Raw genomic sequence first — 21550 nt, 5'->3', positions numbered from 1 at the left:
TTAAATTTCAGCACATTTAGGGTGCTCGATGATGGTGTGGGGGTGGAGGCTTACCGCCTTGACCCAGAAGTGAAGTGTCGGAGCTGTGCTCCTATCACTGATGGTTCATACTGAGAGCACCCTATATTATATTTATCTAATTCTGGTTTGTAAGTTGTGTAGCCAATTTTGGCGTCCTGAGCGTCTTCCACACAAACCTTGATGTGACTAGGTTGCCTTTTTGTGTTATTTCTAACATGTCCAAATGGCAACTGAAATTAATGTGGACAAATGCAAAGTGATGCATATTGGGAAGAATAACCCAAATCATAGTTACCAGACACTAGGGTCCACCTTGGGGGGTCAGCACATCCAAGAGAAAAATTTGAGTGTCATTGTGGACAATACGCTGAAACCTTCCACCCAATATTAGGCGGCAGCCATAAAAGCAAACAAGATGCTAGGAATTATTAGAATAGGGATGGCAAACAAGACTAGGAATGTTATAATGCCTCTGTTTCGCTCCATGGTGCGACCTGACATTGAGTATTATGTTCAATTCTGGTTGCCTTATCTCAAAAAAGATATAACGGAACTAGAAAAAGTTCAAAGAAGCGCAACCAAGATGATAAAGGGGATTGAACTCCTTTCGTATGAGAAAAGACTATGGTCCAAGAAGAGAGTAAATATTCTAATTCTAAAATTGTAATTAACTTGGGGTCAAATGACCTAGCCAACAATAGCAAATATGGAGCAAAGAGAGCATTCCAGAAGCTTGGGGGAAAACTCAAGGGTTTGGTTCAGACTGTTGTTTTTTCTGAGATTATTCCTATATCTACTGTGCAGTAGAAAGGGAGAGGATAGGCTCACAAAACAGAGGAGTTCAATAAGTTGCTTGAAAGCTGGTGTAAAGAAATTTTTAGAAACATGGGCGTTTTTGAAACTGACTCTTTAGACATCTTACTGGTCGTTTTGTCTCCAATGTGTCTAAATCTTAAGGGAGCATGTTTTGGGAAGGCTTAGCACTTGGACATTTTACTGTGATAATCAAACATTTTACAAAACATCCAGGGTGGGTGCTGGCGAAGGGGTGGCCTTACCCAAGCTCAATGTTACTCTGAGCCCGGAGGATAGACTTCCACCCTCTGACCCAGGCATGGTGATGCGACTGGAGCAATCGATGAATCCGCAGGTTGCGATTAGCACGGTGGTTTTTTCAACAGAGAAGGGGAGCAATCGGAGAGAAGAAATCAGTGAGCTGGGAGCCGATATGGGAGCTGATTCTGAGCTCATCTTGGAGCTTGAAGGTGCTGTTAGAGGAGCAGAAGAGAGGCATGGAGAGAGCTCCAGGAGTGAGAGGTTAGACCACCAGCAGGATATTGGTGAGCAGCTTTTTACACCACTGGCTAAACCTCCCCATGTTACTTTAGACTCTATCTGGGATGCTGTAGCACGCTTGGAGAAGATTTTCATGGGAAACAAGGTTTTGGTGGATAATTCTTTGCAAGACTGTAAAACACGTCTTGTCACCCAGGAGGAAAATAATTTTGAGCTCAAAAAAAGAGTGGAGGAAGCTCAACAAGACCTTAAAGAGATAAAATCTAATACCCTGACTTATGGTCAAGGTATAGCTGGATTGAGAAACAAAGTAGAAAAAATGGAGAATTATACCTGTAGGTTGAATCTGCATTATGTCAACTTTCCTCAATTCAAGACCATAGCCCCATGGAACTGCTTAAGAAATATCTGATGGAAGTTCTGGGGGTTCCAAAGGAAGCTGTGCCCCCATTTTCTCTAGTCTATTTTTTGCCAGGGAAGACACGGCAGACTCTTGTCCAGGAAGATCTATCTATGGACAGTTTGAATGTAACACAAATGTTAGAAACATCTTTGGAAGAAGAGTGTATAAGAACAACACTCTTAGTTACATTTGTGTTTGAGTTTGATAAGGACTGTGTGATGAGAATGTTTTTTTGTAACTTTGATAAATTATTTTTGGGAGGAAAAGTATGGGCATTTCCTGATGTCTGTGTAGATACAAAAGAGAAAAGGAAGCAATTCTTGATCTTACGTCCTCAGGTGATAGCCTTGGGTGCTCATTAATTTTGCATGAGTCAAATAAGTATCTTTTCTTTGATCCCAAACAATTGAAGGCTTTTCTTGAGAATAAGCATAAAATACAAGTCCAGGTATCGGGTCCAAGGGAAGAAACTGAACATTAAATTTGGAAGATTGTAATTTAATTAGCTGACGAGATGTCATCATATTTCTATTTATAATTTTTCCTGTTGAGTTGTGCCTCTTTTTCCTTATGCTCTCTCCCATGTTTGGTTGTGGACTTATAGAGAAATCTGCTATGAAAATTTACTTTTTAGTATATGTTCCATTAGGAAAATTTTTTGTTGAATTTCTGTTGTTATAGCTGTTTGATTTCTGTTTCTTAATGCATTTATATGCTGTATGATCAATTAAAATTGAATAAATAAATTTTAAAAAAGAATGTTCAGCAAAGAGTTGAAAAAATTGAAACAGAACTAGTGCAACAAAAACAAAAATTGGAATTTGTGGGGTTACAAAACCAACTTTTGATGAAAGAAAATGGAAATATTAGTTTTAAATTAGAAATGTTGGAGAACACATCAAGAAGAAACAATTTGAGATTAATTAATTTTCTAAAACTTATAACAATTTCAGCTCTTGATATGTTCAAGAGGTACCTTACTGAAAATCTGAAGATCCCTCCAGTTTCAAAAATCTATCTCCATGAGGGGAAGATGAAAACACCTGAAAACCAACAGGCTCCAGTGTTGGACACAGTGGCGTACCTAGGGTATGTGGCACCCGGGGCCCATCATTTTTTGACACCCCCCCCCCCCCCCCCCCTCATGTAAAATTTTTTTTTTTTTTTTTTTTTTGCAATAACCATGAAATGGAATAAATGGTCAGAATAGAAACAGGCAGTGAAAATTTTCTTTTTTTTTTTTTTTTTCCAAAGTATTTTTATTGAGAATGGCAAAAGGTCCAGACAAGCAACCATGGTCTGTACAGAAACTTATACATTATCAAAAAGAACACAGAATGAGAGTAACAGCAACAACAAGCATGAACAAGCCTCTCCCAAGAGAAAATTGCCAATGAGAGGCATAGCAATACACAACAAAAGGCCAAAACTTGGGGCAAGCAAACAAATCCCACCCCAGAACCCACAAGAATAATAAGCCGGACTAGACCCTCAGCCATATTTTATAATGAAAAAAACCCCCACAAGCAACAACACCCAGACCGCTCACCAGACACACCAATCCGCACAACAAGCACCCAAGAAACACCCAGCCACCACCCAGACAAAACTACCAGACACACCTACCCCACCAAGCCCAGACCCAACCCCCCCTCCCCAGAGAGTGCAAGCGCAAAGTGGACCGTGAAAAGGGCAGCTGCAGAAGTGGAAAGCCCCAGATAAGTAGGTTAGCTAAAGAAAGCCCACAGATAGAAGAAATCAGGATAACAGAAGTTCCAACAAATGCTCCCACAGAAAATTTTCTTTTATTGAACCTCATTTATGTAACCATTATTCCAAACATAACATAACATAAATTATGTCTGAATTGTCATGACATCAGAAGTACATATGGAGTAGTTGCAGGTGATGCTTGGGACAGTTCTGATTATGTTAGTTTGGTTTTATGTGTTTTTTTAATAGAAGGGTTTTTATTTCTTTTTTTAAGGTTTTGTAGTTTGTGGTCGAGGTCAATAGGTTGTAGAGTTGGGGGTCAAGTGTTGCAGCTCGAATGGCTAGGAGGTTGTCGAACAGTTTTTTTCTTTTGACGTTTTTGGTTGGAGGGTGTGTGAATGGTGCGTGAGTTCTCCTATGTCTGTTTGAAGTGGATTGAATTATTTAGCTGAAGAAATTAGTTACCCCCCCCATTCCACACACATTAATTCTCTTCCATTTTTGTTCCCATTATAAAAAAACACTGATAAGTTCCCAGGAAAAAAATACATTAAAATAAGAAGTGAAAACAAAGGCCCCTACAGATGAGAACATAACATAAGAATAGCCTAACTGGGTCACACCAATGGTCCATCATGCCCAGTAGCCCATTCTCATGGTAGCCAATAGTGCTGCCCGATTCAGAGAAAAATATTTCATTCGATCCGATTCACCCTGTTGAATCGATTTTTCGATTAGATTCACTGTTAATGACACCGCTTTTTAAGTTTAAACAAAGTATAACAATAAATTTCACAACAACAATAAATTTCACAAAGTACTTAAAAAAAAAAAAATCACATTTTTCCATTAAAGCAGTTCTGGAGACATTTGCTTGAACAGTCTTTTTTCCCAGTCCATAAGCAAGCAATATGAAAAAGATTTCCTTAATTATCTACTCAAACATTTTTGCTATTTACTTTCATTGTACCTATACTATTATTCAGTAGAAAAAATGGACTTAACTGTGCAGGAAATGAATCTCCTCATACACCCACCATATAGTGCAAAAATGTGCAAAGGTCTGTTTTTTTCTTTCGATCACTACATAGCCTAATGCCACACAAGCAGCGCTGTTACAAACATATTCTGAAGGTCAATGCTAAGGTTGACAAAGTTTCCTTCCTTGGACCAGAAGGAGATACTGACAAACCACTGGAAGAGATTCTAAAACAACTACCCAGAAATAACACCCAAAGACCCACTCAGTGTGTGAACCAGTTGAGTGGAGTGGACTAACTGGGGGTGGAAATGGGCCCAGAGTTTGCTCAGCAGAATTTCCCAGACTACCTCTTCCTCTCAACACACTGACATGCTACCACCACCACCAACACTAGGAACACCTCACCGAGTATGCCAGCAATGCTTATAAACTTTATAAAACACATTATTATATTTTCTTATAAAGCATATATTTTAACTGAACTCAGCCTTGCCATTCACAAAAATAGAAAAGTTCCCATTTCAAGCTGTCTCATGTACACTTTTCAAATCTAACATATTGTAATCACAAAACAGAAAATAAAATTATTTTTTCTACCTTTTGTTCTCTGATCAATATTCAAATCTTGTTGGTCCCAGGCTCTTGTTGTCTTGCTTGCCAGGGTCTCCTTTCTCCGTGCTAACCATCCGTCTGCCATCTCTGTTCTCCCCTTCCGTTTCCCTTCCCTCTCCCGGAGATCTGGCATCTTTCCTTTTTTTTGTCTCCATCCACAGATTCACCTTTTCTCAACTCCCCACCACCCCAGGATCCACCATCTCTCCCTTTCTGTTCCCAACTATCCTCCTATCCAGTATCTCTATCCCCCCTCCACACCATCCCCTGTTTCCAAGTTCTCTCCCTTTCTGTTCCTTCCCTCCCTAAATCCCATTATGCACCATCTCTCTCCCACTCCTCTGTTTTTAGACCCATTATTTCTAACCCCCAAAGTCTGGCATATGCATGTATCTTTGAACCCCCCCTTCCCTCTCTCCCTCTGTGTACTTTTACACCAGGACCCCCCTCCCCCGAAGGTCTGTCCCCCCTCCGAAGGGCTACACCCCACCCCTGAAGACCTGCACCCCCCGAAGGACTTTACCTCCCACCCGAAGGTCTGTCCCCCTCTGAAGGCCTAAACCCCACCCCTGAAGGACTGCACCCCCCCCCGAAGGCCTGCACTCCCTTGAAGGTCTGCACCCCCCCGAAGGCCTGTCCCCCCCTTGAAGGCCTGTCCCACCCCCTTGTAGGCCTGTCCCCCCTTTAAGGCCTGCCTGCCTGCCTTTCCCCCCCTTGAAGGCCTGTCTCCCCCTTGAAGGCCTGCACCCCCCTTGAAGGCCTGCACCCCCCCTTGAAGGCCTGCACCCCCCCTTGAAGGCCTGTCCCCCCCCCTTGTAGGCCTGTCCCCCCCCCTTGTAGGCCTGTCCCCCCCCCCTTGTAGGCCTGTCCCCCCCCTTGAAGGCCTGCCTGCCTTTCCCCCCTTGAAGGCCTGCACCCCCCTTGAAGGCCTGCACCCCCCCTTGAAGGCCTGCACCCCCCCCTTGAAGGCCTGTCCTCCCCCTTGTAGGCCTGTCCCCCCCCTTGTAGGCCTGTCCCCCCCCCCCTTGTAGGCCTGTCCCCCCCTTGAAGGCCTGCCTGCCTTTCCCCCCTTGAAGGCCTGCACCCCCTTGAAGGTCTGCACCCCCCCAAAGGCCTACACCCCCCCCCGAAGGTCTGCACCCCCCTGAAGGCCTGCCTGCCCCCCTTGAAGGCCTGCCCCCCTTGAATGTCTGCCCCCCCCCCCCCGAAGGCCTGTCCCCCCTTGAAGGCCTGCCTGCCTGCCTGTCACCCCCTCCCCCTTGAAAGCCTGCTAGCCTGCCCGCCCGCCCCACCCTGAAGGCCTGATGCCCCGACCCACCCCGAAGGACCGCTCGCCCCCCTGGCCTCCCCGCACCACCTATGAACAGCCGCAGCAGGATCGCGAAGTCAGCGTCGGGTACCAGCCCTAAGGGGGTGTTCCCGGCCTTGCCGTTCAGTCCCCCGCCACCCCCGAAGGACCGCTCGCCCCCCTGGCCTCCCCGCACCACCTATGAACAGCCGCAGCAGGATCGCGAAGTCAGCGTCAGCGATCCCTGCTGCTTCCTGCGCCACGGTCCCGCCCCTCCTCTGACGTCAGAGGAGGGGCGGGATCGCGTCGTAGGAAGCAGCGCAGGGATGCTGACGCTGACTTCGCGATCCTGCTGCGGCTGTTCATAGGTGGTGCGGGGAGGCCAGGGGGGCGAGCGGTCCTTCGGGGGTGGCGGGGGACTGAACGGCAAGGCCGGGAACACCCCCTTAGGGCTGGTACCCGGGGCGGCCCGCCCCCCCCGCCCCCCCCTAGGTACGCCACTGGTTGGACATGTTGGATTTAAAAAATATCTTGGAAAGTTCATAGACAGAGCAGATGATGGTTGCTACACTCTTTGTTCAGTTAGCAGTGGACTTGGACAGAGACTGGCTTTTGAAAATTTTTTGGATCAGAAAGTCAGAATGTATCCGGATGTTTCCAGAGTTACCCGAAAAAAGAAGCAGCAATTTCTTCTTTTGAGTTCTCAGGTCCTAAAACTGGGGGGTACCTTTGTACTTAGATATCCTTATAAATGTTGTGTTAAGTTTCAGGGAGCTAAGTATATTTTCTTTGAGTCTTCACAGCTTTCAAGTTTATTATGGGTAAAGATAAGGTTACTGCAAGCACCCCCACTAAATTACAGGAGGAAGACTTGAGAGTTTAATACTAGGTTTGTCATCAGGTGTGCTAACTTTTTAAAGTTATCTCCCCAACAATTGTGGACTAACAATCGAGCAATTAAAAATATTTGTTTAGTTTGTAATAATTTAAATGTTATTGCTTCTATGGAATGATTTTTGTGTATCATATAGTGTTAAAATACAATAAAGAAAAAATTATAAAAAGAAAAGAAAATGAGCCTCTTAAACTATAGGATGGGGTGACAAAAGTAAGAAAGGGAATTCAGAAAGTCACTCCCAGCAAAAACATAAAGGTAATGTTAATAGGAAAAAGTATCTAAACTCACTTAATAACACATGGAAAATAATGAATAATGCTCGTAGCCTAAGCAAAAAGGTTCATGATTTGCAAACCCTGATGATTGAGGAAGACTTAGATATTATTGCTATTACAAAGACATGGTTCAATGATTCCCATGAATGGGATGGGACTATACCAGGCTATAACCTTTTTAGGAAGGATAGGGAGGGCCAAAAAGGTGGAGTGGCACTGTATATGAAAAATAATATCAAAGCAGCATGAACCTCAGGAAAGGAAGAAGCTACATGGATCATCATGGAAAGAGAAGATGGAGCCTATCTACAGACTTCCAGCACAAATGGAGATGCTGGACAAGGATCTGATCGAAGATATCCATCAGCTTGGAATGAAAGGAGCGGTGCTGTGTCTGGGAGATTTTGACTTGCCTGATGCAAATTGGATCATCCCATCTGCAGAATCAGAAAGAAGCAGAGAAATTGTGGATGGCTGTCAAAGTACTTTGCATCTTACAAATTGTGATGGAACCCACGAGGGAAGGGGCGACTCTGGATCTAGTGCTCACAAATGGAGGAAGAGTTTCCATTGTCCGGGCAGGTGCACACCTAGGCAACATTGATCATCATATATGGTTTGATATAAAAGTAGAAGCAGAGTGCAGATGTATAAAACGCAAAGTAGTGGATTTTAGACATGCTGATTTTGGTAAAATGGAGGAATACAACCTGAAGAAGGAGCTGACAGCATGAGTAGGCATAGGAGAAGTGGAAGAGCAGTGGTCCAAGCTGAAAGCTGCTATTAATATGGCAACAGATCTATATTCAAGGAAAGAAAACAAAAACAAGAGGCACAAAAAGTCTGTATGGTTCTCTACACAAATGGCTGAAAAAATAAAGGCAAAAGAGGCTGCATTCAAGAAATACAGAAAACCACAACAATAGAATCACAGAAAAGGATACTGAATTAAACTTAAAAAAGCGAAGAGGGAAATATGACCAGCGAAGGCGCATGCAGAAGAAAAAAAATGACTAAAGATGTAAAAACAGGTGACAAGGCCTTTTTCAAATGTATTTGTAAAAACAGGTGACAAGGCCTTTTTCAAATGTATTGGAGAAAGGAGAAATACTAGGAATGAAATTGCAAGACTACAAGATGCTGAGAACAGCTATGTGCGGAGTGATGAGGAAAAAGTGAATGTACAAAACAAGGACTTCTCTTCGGTGTTCAATGGAAGAATATTCTGGAGAAGGACCATGGTTGGCTGTCAAGAATATATCTGGGAATGGAGTGGATATTGCACCATTCATAGATGTTGGTAGCGAATGAGTGAACTCCGTAGTGCGGAATGCCTACAAACAATGCTCCATTTGCAGGCGTTCTGCACTACGAAGTTCACTCATGCTCTACCACCTTTCACAGGCACCAGTTTTTTTAGTACATTGGTTTTGATCCACTACGTTCTTAGACCCCTGAGGAAGATATTTTAATTGAAAAACATGGACCTTTTAGGTCCCAGTTTCTTCTGAACTAATGTGGATATATGACTTTTAAACAACAGACTGTTTGATTGAATAAAGTGAAAACCAAAAAAACTCTGTGGAGTGACAATGTTCCTAAATAGACTTTATTTGAAAGAGTCAAAGTTCAAAAGGTACACCAAAATCATCCACATAAAATAATTTCATCCACATAAAAATACGTGGATACGTGGAAACAATTGTGTGGTGAACGCAAGCAGTGTCTCACTTCTGGTTCACCACACAATTGTTCCCCATGTATTCACCTTTATAGGACCACCAGGGACCCCTGAAGAAGACTTTATGTCGAAACGCGGACCATGTTGGGTATTGTATCCCTAGCGGACTAGGTCCTTTAAGGCTTTTATGTGGATAACCTATTTTTAAGTGGATGAATTTATTTTTATGTGGATGAAATTATTTTATGTGGATGATTTTGGTGTACCTTTGGAACTTTGACTCTTTCAAATAAAGTCCATTTAGGAACATCGTCACTCCACAGAGTTTTTTTGGTTTTCTCTGGATTTTCTTCTCTGTGGATATCTTGGGGTCAATTCCTTTTGTTTTTTGATTGAATAAAGTGCCTGCATCAAGTACAGTGGTGCCTCGCATAACGGCCGCCTCGCACAGCGAACGCTGCGCACAACGAACTTTATGTCTTGATTCGTACAACGAACTTCATTTCACACAACGAAGTCGCCCGAGCTGCATCCTTCCGCGCAGGCACCGCGCTTAACTGCCCTCTCTCCGCCTGGCTCCCTGTGCAGTGGCGACCGTCGGCTCGCAGGGGCCCGGCGCCTACTGCTGATGCGTTGGGGGGGGCGGAGCTACTCTCGCCGCTTCCCCGATGCTAGAAAAAAAAAAATGTGTGGGATCGGGAAGCATGTTAGCAGATGGCTACAATTTGCACTATGGAGCCCGATCCAAAAAACATGAGGTTGAACGCCGGGTTGTGAACCAGTTAGCTGCAGCCTATGAGCCCTGGGGACCAAAGACAATCTCCCTCTGGGGCTAGAATCAAAGAAAGCCCCAACACTGCGACTGGAAATTGTGGACAAAGACAGTAAAGGCAGGAAACTGAACATCCAGACCCCTTTACAACCTGAGAATTTGATCTTCTTGGACAAGGGAGAGAGAAACAGCAAAGTTGTCCTTGATTTCTGAGCTCATAATTTGATTTCATAATAAAATATTCTCCCTTCCCTCCCATTCATACAAAAAAAAAAAAAAAGAAAAGTTAAGTCCCAGTTTCTGCCCTCTCTCACTGTATACAGTCGTCCTTTTAAGATAAACTCAATATTTTTTATATATCATGGCTTCTAAAAAAAGCAGGAAGGTGATTTCTGTTGAAATTAAACGGGAAATAATTAGAAGGAGTGAATGTGGGGTAAAACAGTGTGACCTCGTCAAAGAGTTTGGCCTCAGCAAATCCACCATTTTCACCATTTTGACAAATAAGGATGCAATCAAATCAGCCAAAGTAGCCAAAGGAGTATCAAAACTATTTCATGAAAAACATAGGTTTTCAATCCACGAGGAAATGGAGAGGCTATTAGCAATTTGGATTAAGGACAGGCAGGTGAAAGGTGACGTAACAACCCAAGATATTATCTGTCACAAAGCCAAGAGAATTTATGATGATCTAAAGAAAAACGTCCCTGGAAGTAGCAGCAGTCAAGCTAATGAAGAAGAATTCAAAGCCAGCAGGGGGTGGTTTTTTAGATTTAAGAAAAGGTGTGGAATCCACAGCGTTACTATGCATGGTGAGGCTGGCAGTGCTGACAAGAAAGAAGCAGAAAAGTTCTCTATTAACTTTCAAAAATGTATTAAGGATGAAGGATACTGCCCACAACAAGTGTTCAATGCCGATGAAACGGGTCTTTTCTGGAAAAGAATGCCGAGCAGAACCTTCATTACAAAAGAGGAGAAGAAATTGCCAGGACACAAAGCCATGAAGGACAGACTTACCCTTATGTTTTCGTCTAATGCCAGCGGAGACCTCAAGATCAAACCTCTATTGGTTTATCACTCTGAAAATCCAAGAATTTTCAAGAAAAATAACGTTATTAAGTCCAAACTGCCCGTCCATTGGAAGTCCAATCAAAAAGCCTGGCAAGTTATCTTCAATGAATGGATTCTGGAAATCTTTGCTCCTGCCGTGAAGAAATTCTTGCTGGAAAAAGAACTGCCGCTCAAAGCCCTTCTGATACTTGACAATGCCCCTGCTCACCCAAAAGACCTAGAGGAAATATTGCAGGAAAATTATCCTTTTATCAAGGTGCAGTTTTGCCACCAAACACCACATCCATTATTCAGCCAATGGATCAGCAAGTTATTGCGAACTTTAAAAAACTCTACACTAGAGCCCTCTTTAATAAGGTGTTTGAAGAATGCGAGTTTGGTGGAGACAATATGACTGTCCGAAAGTTTTGGAAGGAGAAATTTGATGTCCTTATGGCAATACGACTTATAAAGAAGGCCTGGGAAGAAGTGTCACAAAGGACCCTAATTTCTGCTTGGAAGATGCTTGTGCCTTCGTGGACCCAGGAAGAAGCAGTAGTTGATGACACAGAAGTGGTGAAGGACATCATCACAGTGGCCCAAAGGTTGGAATTAGAGGTAGAGGAAGAGGATGTAGAGGAGCTTATTGAGGAACACGAAGAAGAGCTGACAACTGAAGAGCTCCAAGCACTTCTGGTCCAGCAACAGGACAATGCTCAAAGGGAAGCGTCATCTGATGACGAGGAGCAACAATCAAACAATCAACCAATCCCAAGTGCTGACATCAAGAACATCCTGGTCAAATGGAAAGCAGTTCAGGAGTTTACCAATGCCCACTATCCTGATTCAGCTGAAGCAAACAGGATCAACGATCTTTACTCCGATACTCTTGTCCGTTATTTCCGGCAGATGTTGGAGAAAAGAGAAAAACAAACGACTTTGGACAGGTTTTTCATGAAACCATTGGCCAAAAAGCAGAAAATGGATGAAGATGTGCAAGATTCGGGAGACTTTACTTAGTCTGTCTTTAAATTTAAAAAATGTGTGTTGTTTTAAAAAACAATTATGTTTTTAGATGTATCTAAATAAAAATAATAACAAAAAATTTATCTTTTTTTATGTCATCTTAGCATATTTTATGCTGCAGAACGAATTATTTTTTTTAACATGTATTGTTATGGGAAAACGCGTTTCACATAACAAACTTTTCGCATAACAAACTTGCTCCTGGAACCAATTAAGTTCGTTGTGTGAGGCACCACTGTACATCTGTTCTGCAGTTCCTTTTTGGGTTTCGTTTGTTCGACTTTCACTGCAGACCTGTTGGACTTTCTTCTCCTATTGCTGACAACTCTCCTTATAGAAATTTGTCAGTACTCAGATTAACATGAAAAAACATCTTTATTTGCATCTTCCCTCAGCCATAGTATCAGGGAGTTTTTTGAAGCTCCTTGTTCCATCACTGATCTATACACCGAAGTCTTAATTTCTATTGTTTTTGTTAAGATAGCAGGTTTTATTCCCCCCATAATTTAAAAGAGCTGTAAATCTCTCCCCACACTTGCCTCCCCAGCACTCCACTCATCAGATAAGTCTCTCTTATTTTTACTATTCTCCTCTACATCCAACTCCAGACTCCTTCCTTTCTGCCTTGCTGCATCGTATGCGTGGAACAAACTGCCTGACTTGAAACGTCAGGCTCCGTCTCTGGTAGTATTCAGTTCCAGACTCAAGCTCACTTCTTTCAAGATACTTTCAATTCCAAACTCCAACCCACTTTCTATGCACCAATATCTGTCTTATCATTCCCTCTGTAATTCCCCCACTTGAGCACCGTGTATACTGTACAGTAGATGCATTTTCTTACATTACATTAGTGATTTTTATTCCGCCATTACCTTGCGGTTCAAGGCGGATTACAGAAGAGGATTTCTGGACATGTACAGAGGTGTTACAGAGTAGAACGGTTTGATTCAGAGGATTGAAATGTTTCATACAGTGTTAGTTAGTCTTCATGGATTTCTTGAATAGCAGGGTTTTTATTTCTTTTCTGAAAGTTTTGTAGTCTGGGGTCACGATTAGTAGATTGGAGAGTTGGTAGTCTAGTTTTGCTGCCTGTGTGGCTAGATTGTAAGCTCTTTAGAGCAGGGAGTGTTTCTTCTGTGTTTTCATGTACAGCGCTGCATATATCTAGTAGCACTATAGAAATGATTAGTAGTAATAGAAGCTTGGTAGCATCAGTTTTATAGGAGATCTCCTGGTAGGATGCCATGCTATTACTTTGTTTGTATGCTTACCTAATCTCTCAGGATAATCAGAGAGAGATTTATTTTTAGCCGCAGATCCCTTCTCACAAGGAGCTTATTAGCTCTGTGGGAGGCAACCTGCATAACTGACTGCTCAAAAACACAGCACATTCTTGGTGCAGTACTCTGCTATGGAGTACATTGATATGCTCAGCTATGATTAAAAGCCACAGTGTTAAATGGAATTTCTCTCTGGATTATGATTTTTCCATAGAAACCAGATGACATTCCATGCACATTAGAAAAACTAGCCTTATTCAATCCACATTACTATACAGTGGACATTAACTGACAGTCAAAGACTATGGAGTACTCTACCCACAAACCTTCGTACAATATCTAGCTTCAGATCTTCAAAAAGGAACTTAAAACCATTTTATTCTTACAAGCCTACAGGATCTCTCCATAAGCCCCTATTGAGAACTGATCTTATAAATAATAGGAGCTAGCTTGTAAATACTAGCAAACCTCTATTACAGTAATTATCCAGTGCCCGCTTCCAAACTTTTCACTCTATGTATCACTGGTGCAATATCCATTTCAAATTTATCACTGTGAATGTGCTCCTACTAATAACCCGAATCACAGTTACTGGAGGCTGGGGTCTACCCTTGGGTGTTAGTACCCAATAAAAGGATCTGGTATCATCATAGACAATATGATGAATCCTTCTGCCCAATATGCGGCGGGGACCAAAAAAGCAAACAGGATGCTAGGAATTATTAAAAAAGGGATGGTTAACAAGACTAAGAATGTTATAATGCCCCTGTATCGCTCCATGGTGCGACCTCATCTAGAGTATTGTGTTCAATTCTGGTCTCCTTATCTCAAGGAAGATATAACAGCACTAGAATAGGTTCAAAGAAGGACAACCAAGATGATAAAGGGGCTGGAACTCCTCTCGTTTGAGGAAAGACTAAAGAGGTTAGAGCTCTTCAGCTTAGAAAAGAGATGGCTGAGGAGAGATATGATTGAAGTCTACAAAATCCTGAGTGGAGTAGAACGGGTACAAATGGATCAATTTTTCACTCCATCAAAAATTACAAAGACTAGGGGACCTCAATGAAGTTACAGGGAAATACTTTTAAAACCAATATGAGGAAATATTTTTTCACTCAGAATAGTTAAACTCTGGAATGCATTACCAGAGGTTGTGGTAAGAGTGGATAGCGTAGCTGGTTTTAAGAAAGGCAGAAAAGACGTAGTCTGTTATTGAGAAAGACATGGGGGAAGCCATGCTTGCCCTGGATCAGTAGCATGGAATGTTCCTACTCCTTGGGTTTTGGCCAGGTACTAGGGACCTGGATTGGCCTCCGTGGGAACGGGCTTCTGGGCTTGATGGACCATTGGTCTGACCCAGTAAGGCTATTCTTATGTTCTGATGTATTACCTGCCTAGAACTGTTAACATCATCATATCAGTGTTCGCCCAATGTCCGTCTCAAATTCATTACTGTGAGCACCTCTGATTGTTCAATATCCATTGCCAAATTGCCACTGTAGGTGTCCTCTTGTTACCCGCCTTGAACAAATTTACTACCGTAAGCATCACCGACTGGTCAATGTTCATTGTCAATTTGTGAATGTGCTTTGTAATCTGCCTATACCATCAGATAGCACGGAATACAAATACAAAAATAAATATTCAGTGGAAACATTGATAACAAAGTGTGACAAAAACATAAATTGAATTTATTTTAAAAATTATTTTAATTCCTTTTCAAACTAGAAATTGTGTTAATGCAGCAGGTCAGTGATAAAAATAGCAGCTGATATATAGGCTCCAATGTCTTTATTAATATCAAACAAAAGTGATCCCAGATGCATATATCCAGACTTCCAAGTGAATTAAAAACAAAACAAAACACTCAACATGTTTTGGTGCCATGGCGTTGTGTCATTCCTGTGCTTCCAGGCGGATTTCCTGGGTCACCAGGCCATTCAGTGGTGTAAATTAATATCTGGATTTTTGAATAAGAAACCAAAAACTGGTCTTCATGACATTTGGAGCATTGAGATAAAGCAACAGATTACTGCATCTCAATGTCCACGAATTTGGACTTGGAGGATAAGGTGTCTGCGTCTATGGTGTTTATGTTTATTAAAAACTTTATATACCTCATAACGGCCTAAAAGGATCCAAGTGGTTTACAATACATAAATTTCATTCTTCAAGAAAAGAACTCCATTAAAAATTGAAAAGGAAAGATTAAGAACAAAAGTTTTAGATATGTTTATTTATTTGTATGTTGGTTATATGATGATTATGTTTGTAGTTTTGTAAACTGCTTAGGTCTAGGCGGGTTAGAAATGTTTTTAAGTAAATAAATAAAAAATATATAGTGGAATTAGGAAAGGTACAGAGAAGGGTGACAAAAATGATAAAAGGTATAGAACAACTTCCCTATGAGAAACGGCTAAAGTGGCTAGGGCTTTTCAGCTTGGAGAAGAGATGGCTCAGGGGTGATATGATACAGGTCTATAAAATACTGAGAGAAGTGGAAAGGGCAGATGTTAGAGAGTTGCGTGGGGACAGAAATCAAACCCGTCCCCGCCCATCCCCGGTAGAATCAAACCCATCCCCGTCCATCCCCACTAGGAGTCAACCCGTCCCCACCCATCCCCGCTGGAATCAAATCCATCCCCGCCTGTCCCTATAAACTTCAGAAGTAGTTATTTCATTTATTACTGACCCATTTACAAATAAGCAAAGACACTTTAATTAATTTGGTAATATTAATTGAGACGAATGCATACTTTGTAAATGGGTTTCTACCAGAGCCTCTAATATAAAATATAAATACTCAGCTGATGAGGATCCTCAAGTTGTCAGCTGAGGACTTCCTCTGCAGTTGGCCGGGGGTCCCTTTTGCCAAGCTTGGCAGGCAGCAGAAGCATCTGAGTCACAGATGTTGGCACCTCAGTGTCTCATGAATACTGCCAGTGACTGCTGTGCTTGTGGAAGGGAGTTCTGGCTGTCTCTAGAGGAGGTCCTCTGCTGGCGGTGACTTTGCCCCTAACTCCCGCGAATATAGAGGGAGAAGTGTAAACAATACAGTAAAATATTGTGGAAAAAAAAATCAAAAGAAAATATTAAGAGCTGTCAAAAGTATTTTAAAAAAAAACCATCCCCCTCATTTCTCTTTAATTTTTGTCTGATTTCCCTACACAACCAGGGTGGGAATGTATTACTACTTTAAATAAGAGTGAGTTAATGGAAGAATAATTGCATTTATATTATTAAGTAAAGGGGGTGGGGGGAAAAGATTACTTTGTAAGTTCAAAGTGCTTTTCTTGTTATTACTTGAAAATCAATAAAGATTTATTTTTAAAAAACCAAACAAACCATCCCCCTCTTTTACTAAGGTGTGCTAACCAATTAGCACGTGCAAATTGAATTAGCGCATGCTAATCGATAACGTGTCCATAGAATATAATGGACACATTAGCATTTAACATGCGCTAAATTGATTAGCGCGTGCTAAATCAGTTTGTACATGCTAATTGGTTAGCACACCTTATTTATTTATTTTTTTAAATTAATCTTTATTCGTTTTTAAAGCTCACAATAAGTGTAACAAATAATATAATCATTTCTACTTTAACATCACTTAATAAATCTTCAAATTCTAACTCGCATCAAATAACCCCCCTCCCTTATACCCACCAGTTATTCATAAGCAAAAGAAATCATAACATATTCCCACCCTGGATGTGTATGAACAAAAGGGAAAAAATTAATATTTATTCTATGCAGTAATTTCAATCTTTACAGTATCTTATTAATGGCTCCCAAATAATCTGAAATTTTTTAAAATTTCCCTGCTGCATGGCAATTATCCTTTCCATTTTGAATATGTGACACAAAGAGTTCCACCAAAAGCTATAATTCAGCCTCTCCCAATTTTTCCAGTTATTGTTAATCTGCTGTATGGAAACCCCTTAGTAACCCCTTAGCACACCTTAGTAAAAGAGAGGGCACTTTAAGGCTTTATGATGACTAACATAACTGATGATATAACTGATTTTAATGAAAAAGAGAATTTGTTTTAGTTATGGTGGTTGTCTGGACTTATTTTGCTTTGATTCCAGTTGTTCTTTACTATTTCCCAGAAGCTGTTGCCCTTAGTGATTGCCTAATTCTACCTAATGTTTGGGCCAACCCTGGTTAAAGTATAGTAAGTTCAAAAACTTACCACACTTTAGTAAATGAACCCCATAAACTCTTCAGCTGTGTACTGTATATTTTTTTCAGTGCAATTACTTTTTGGTTGTTTGTTCTTTAGAGGAGCAGTGTTTATTGAAACTTTTGTTTGGCAACTTCAAGTAATAAGATATCTTGATTTTAAACAATAGCAATTTTATATGGGGTGTTTTTAACATGATTTACAATAGCCAATAATGTTCTGCGCCTTTCTTTACACTGATGCTCCCTCCAAATCAAAAGCACAAACTGCATGAAACCACTAGAGGGCAGTCATTTCACATGAGCAGTGAGTGTCCTCTGATCTTTACAATGTGTGTTTTTTACGACTATTACAGATATTCCTTGAGATATGGATCCAAGGCAAGGATCTATTTGGGCTCTGACGAGATTATCTGAGAACACTGTGGTTTTGCTGAATAACAGTTCACCAAAAGAGATATTTAAGAAACATTTCTGTTTTAAAAAATGTTCAGATTAGCTCGAAAGAAAAAACTCAGGGTATGTAGGAGGCAGAGCTACTACAGATACAGTATTAATGCATAACATTCGTGCATGAGCCACAAAACCTTATTCACACACATATATCTGATGTTTAAATTACCACATCGAGGCCCCAAACCAAATATATTTACTTCTGTCTAGGGCAGGATTATGTCCAAAAGGGCTCTTGCTATAGCCCGCTTATGTTTTCGACACATGGAAATAGGCAGGATGAAGGGAAAGACTAGGATTCAGTTTATCACATTGGTTTTGGTTTAGTAGAGGGACACTCATGGTGGTAAAGCAGAGAGATAATTGTAAAACTAGAATTGGCCAGAATGGGCTCTATGTAAAGAAATAAATTATGGTAATATCAGAAAATGCAAAGGCCAGATTTTCAGCAGACATGGCCACTAAATCGAGCTAAGCATAGGCGCTGGCAAGTGATTTAATTCAGCATTACTATCTGAATAGTCAGTGGCACTGAACATATGGATAGGCTGGTGACTGTGCAAATAATATCATGTTTGGGAGGCTTAACTTAAAGAATAAATTATCCATTTAGTGGTTGAATATTACTGTTGTGCTGCTACATACATGCATACTTTAAAAATAAGAGGGGATTGTACAAGCCTGCTTTATAAAGGTAATACTCAAACTCTGACAAAATTTAAAAAAGAACATCAAAATACCTCCACTACTCTTAATATTTTTATATACATATGAGGTTGAGAAAAGAGCCCTCAGTACACAGCATGATGAAGGCACTGCAGTGCATCTGTGAAATCAGTTGGAAAAGTGGTTTAGAAATGTAAGCCAGTTAGCTAATGAGTTAGCAGTTCAGCATCAGACTACAAGACCTCCTGGTATAGAGGGGGAATATGTAAATAAAGGATTAACACCAAGGGATACAGGGCCAGATGCACTTTAGTCTCCACTCGCCTAAATCATCACTAAACCTGTTTGACTGGTTTAGCAACTGATTGGATTTGCTGACCCTATGCACAAAACAGCTCATTGTGTAACATATATAGTAGATGATGGCAGATAAAGACCCGAATGGTCCATTCAGTCTGCCCAACCTGATTCAATTTAATTTTTTTAAATTTTTTCTTCTTAGCTATTTCTGGGCAAGAATCCAAAACTCTACCCAGTTCTATGCTTGGGTTCCAACTGCTGAAGTCTCTGTCAAAGCCCTCCCCAGCCCATCCTCAACCAAAAGGCCATATACAGACACATACCATGCAAGTCTGCCTAGTTCAATATTTACTATTGCCTTAGTTCAATATTTACTATTATTTTCTGATTCTAGATCCTCTATGTTCATCCCACACTTCTTTGAACTCCATTACCATGTTCCTCTCCACCACCTCTCTTGGAAGCACATTCTAGGCATCCACCACCCTCTCCGTAAAGTAGAATTTCCTAACATTGCTCTTGAATCTACCATCCCTCAACCTCAAATTATGCCCTCTGGTTTTTCCATTTTCCTTTCTCTGTAAAATATTTTGTTCTACAGTTAATACCCTTCAAGTATTTGAATGTCTGAATCATATCCCCCCGTCCCTCCTTTCCTCTAGGGTATACATATTCAGGGTTTCCAGTCTTTCCTCGTAAGTCTTCTGGCGCAAATCTCCTATCATTTTCGTCACCCTCCTCTGAACCGCTTCAAGTCTTCTTATGTCTTTCACCTGAAACGGTCTCCAAAACTGAACATAATACTCCAAGTGGAGCATCCCCAATGACCTGTACAGGGGCATCAACACCTTCTTCCTTCTACTGGCTACACCTTTTTATATAGCCCAGCATCCTTCTGGCAGCAGCCACTGCCTTGTCACACTGTTTTCTTGCCTTTAGATCTTCGGACACTATCACCCCAAGGTCCCTCTCCCCATCCGTGCATATCAGCCAAATATGTGCCCTGGAGTTTCACAGACTTTATTTAGTGAAACAGTTACCATCTTTATTGAAGGGAGCATCGGCCTGGTTTTAGAAATTAACTGCAGGATATGATCTATACATATGGGATGCTAAAATAGTTCGGTATAAATTATCAGGCTCTGGTATGGAAGAAGTAATGCACAAAGCAGATATTTGGGATATATCTAAGATAGATTTTCAGCATGATGGGGTAGAATTTAGTAGATTTCAGGGGTATATCTGACATGGCTTGCAAGCTATATTTCCCAATGTGAGAGATTTAAGTTCTCTTATGGCATAATGGTATCACTTTGGAGAAAATATTGTAAAATAACTAACAGAATTCTGTGAAGGTGGGAGTAAGAGAGGTGACATTTTTTATGCCTCAGATTGACTGACGCCTATTTCATATCAATCTTTAAAGGCAGAATTTCCAAAAACTTTACAGATAAAATTAGATAATATTGTAGGAACTGAGAATAAGTCCTGGACAAAAATACAAGCCCACATTCTGCACTATGCACAGCAGGATGAAAAACCTATTAAAGAACTGCATATTGACATATTAATGGGTCTAGCAATACAACATATTTTGTCTGAATGGAAGAATAGTTCTGTTTTATCTGAGGTTGCATGGTGGAATGTTGTCTGTTTAGTAAAAAAAAAAAAAAGTGTAACAATTCATTTTAGAAGAGTTTGGAAACTATTGAATTTACATTGTCAATCTATTGATTAATGTGAAAGCTGGGTACCTCACGTATTGGGTAGAAAAATATTTTATGTCTATGTTATTATAATTATAAATTTCAATAAAAAATTTGAACAAGAAGAACTGCAGGTTATGCAACAGAAATTGTGTGCATTATAATCTGCCCTCTTATAGTAGTCTTGAAAGTATCCAATACAGTTTCCAAAGAGATTTCCTCTGAGGTGTTGAATTTAAAATATTCATTCATTTGTATTTGAATTTCCTCAAGAAAGTTTGAGTCAGCAAGCAGTGTATTATTAAACCTCCAAACAGGTCTATTAAAATCTTCTTCAGTAAACTGATATTCTATCCAAATTCCAGCTTGATCCAACAAATGATCGGATCTATGCTGGCCTTTGTAACCTGTTGAATTAAATGATCTGAAACAAAAAAATCATCAATTCTTGAAAATGATTTATGAACTTGAGAACAAAATGTGAATTCTCAAGCATTAAAATGAAAAATCCGCCAAATATCCTTTATTCCACATGTATGTATAAGATTATCCAGACCTAATGATTTTAATTGTCTACTCGGTTGTTTATCTATGATTGGATCAACTACAGCATTGAAGTCTCCAGCTACAATTAAGTTAGACGTAGCCAGTGACAGAATTGTTTGTTGGAGTTTTTTTAAAAAAAATTCTGCCTGATTAGTATTAGGTGCATAAATATTAAATAGCATCAGGGTATCTTTTCCTGAAGTCATATTAACATAGAGCCATCTACTCAGTAGATCAGCTTGAAAGTTATCAAAGGTAGCAGAGATCTTTTTATTAATCAGGATTACCACACCTGCTTTTTTCCCTATTGCAGGAGCAAAAAAAAATCAATGTTTTAAAAACAATATTTTATCTAACCCCCCTTCCAGTTTGGTCGGTTCCACTGCTGATAAATGGG

This window comes from Geotrypetes seraphini, chromosome 1 (assembly GCF_902459505.1).
Source record: "Geotrypetes seraphini chromosome 1, aGeoSer1.1, whole genome shotgun sequence".
Lineage (NCBI taxonomy): Eukaryota > Metazoa > Chordata > Amphibia > Gymnophiona > Dermophiidae > Geotrypetes > Geotrypetes seraphini.
Note: the sequence above shows the minus strand (reverse complement) of the source record.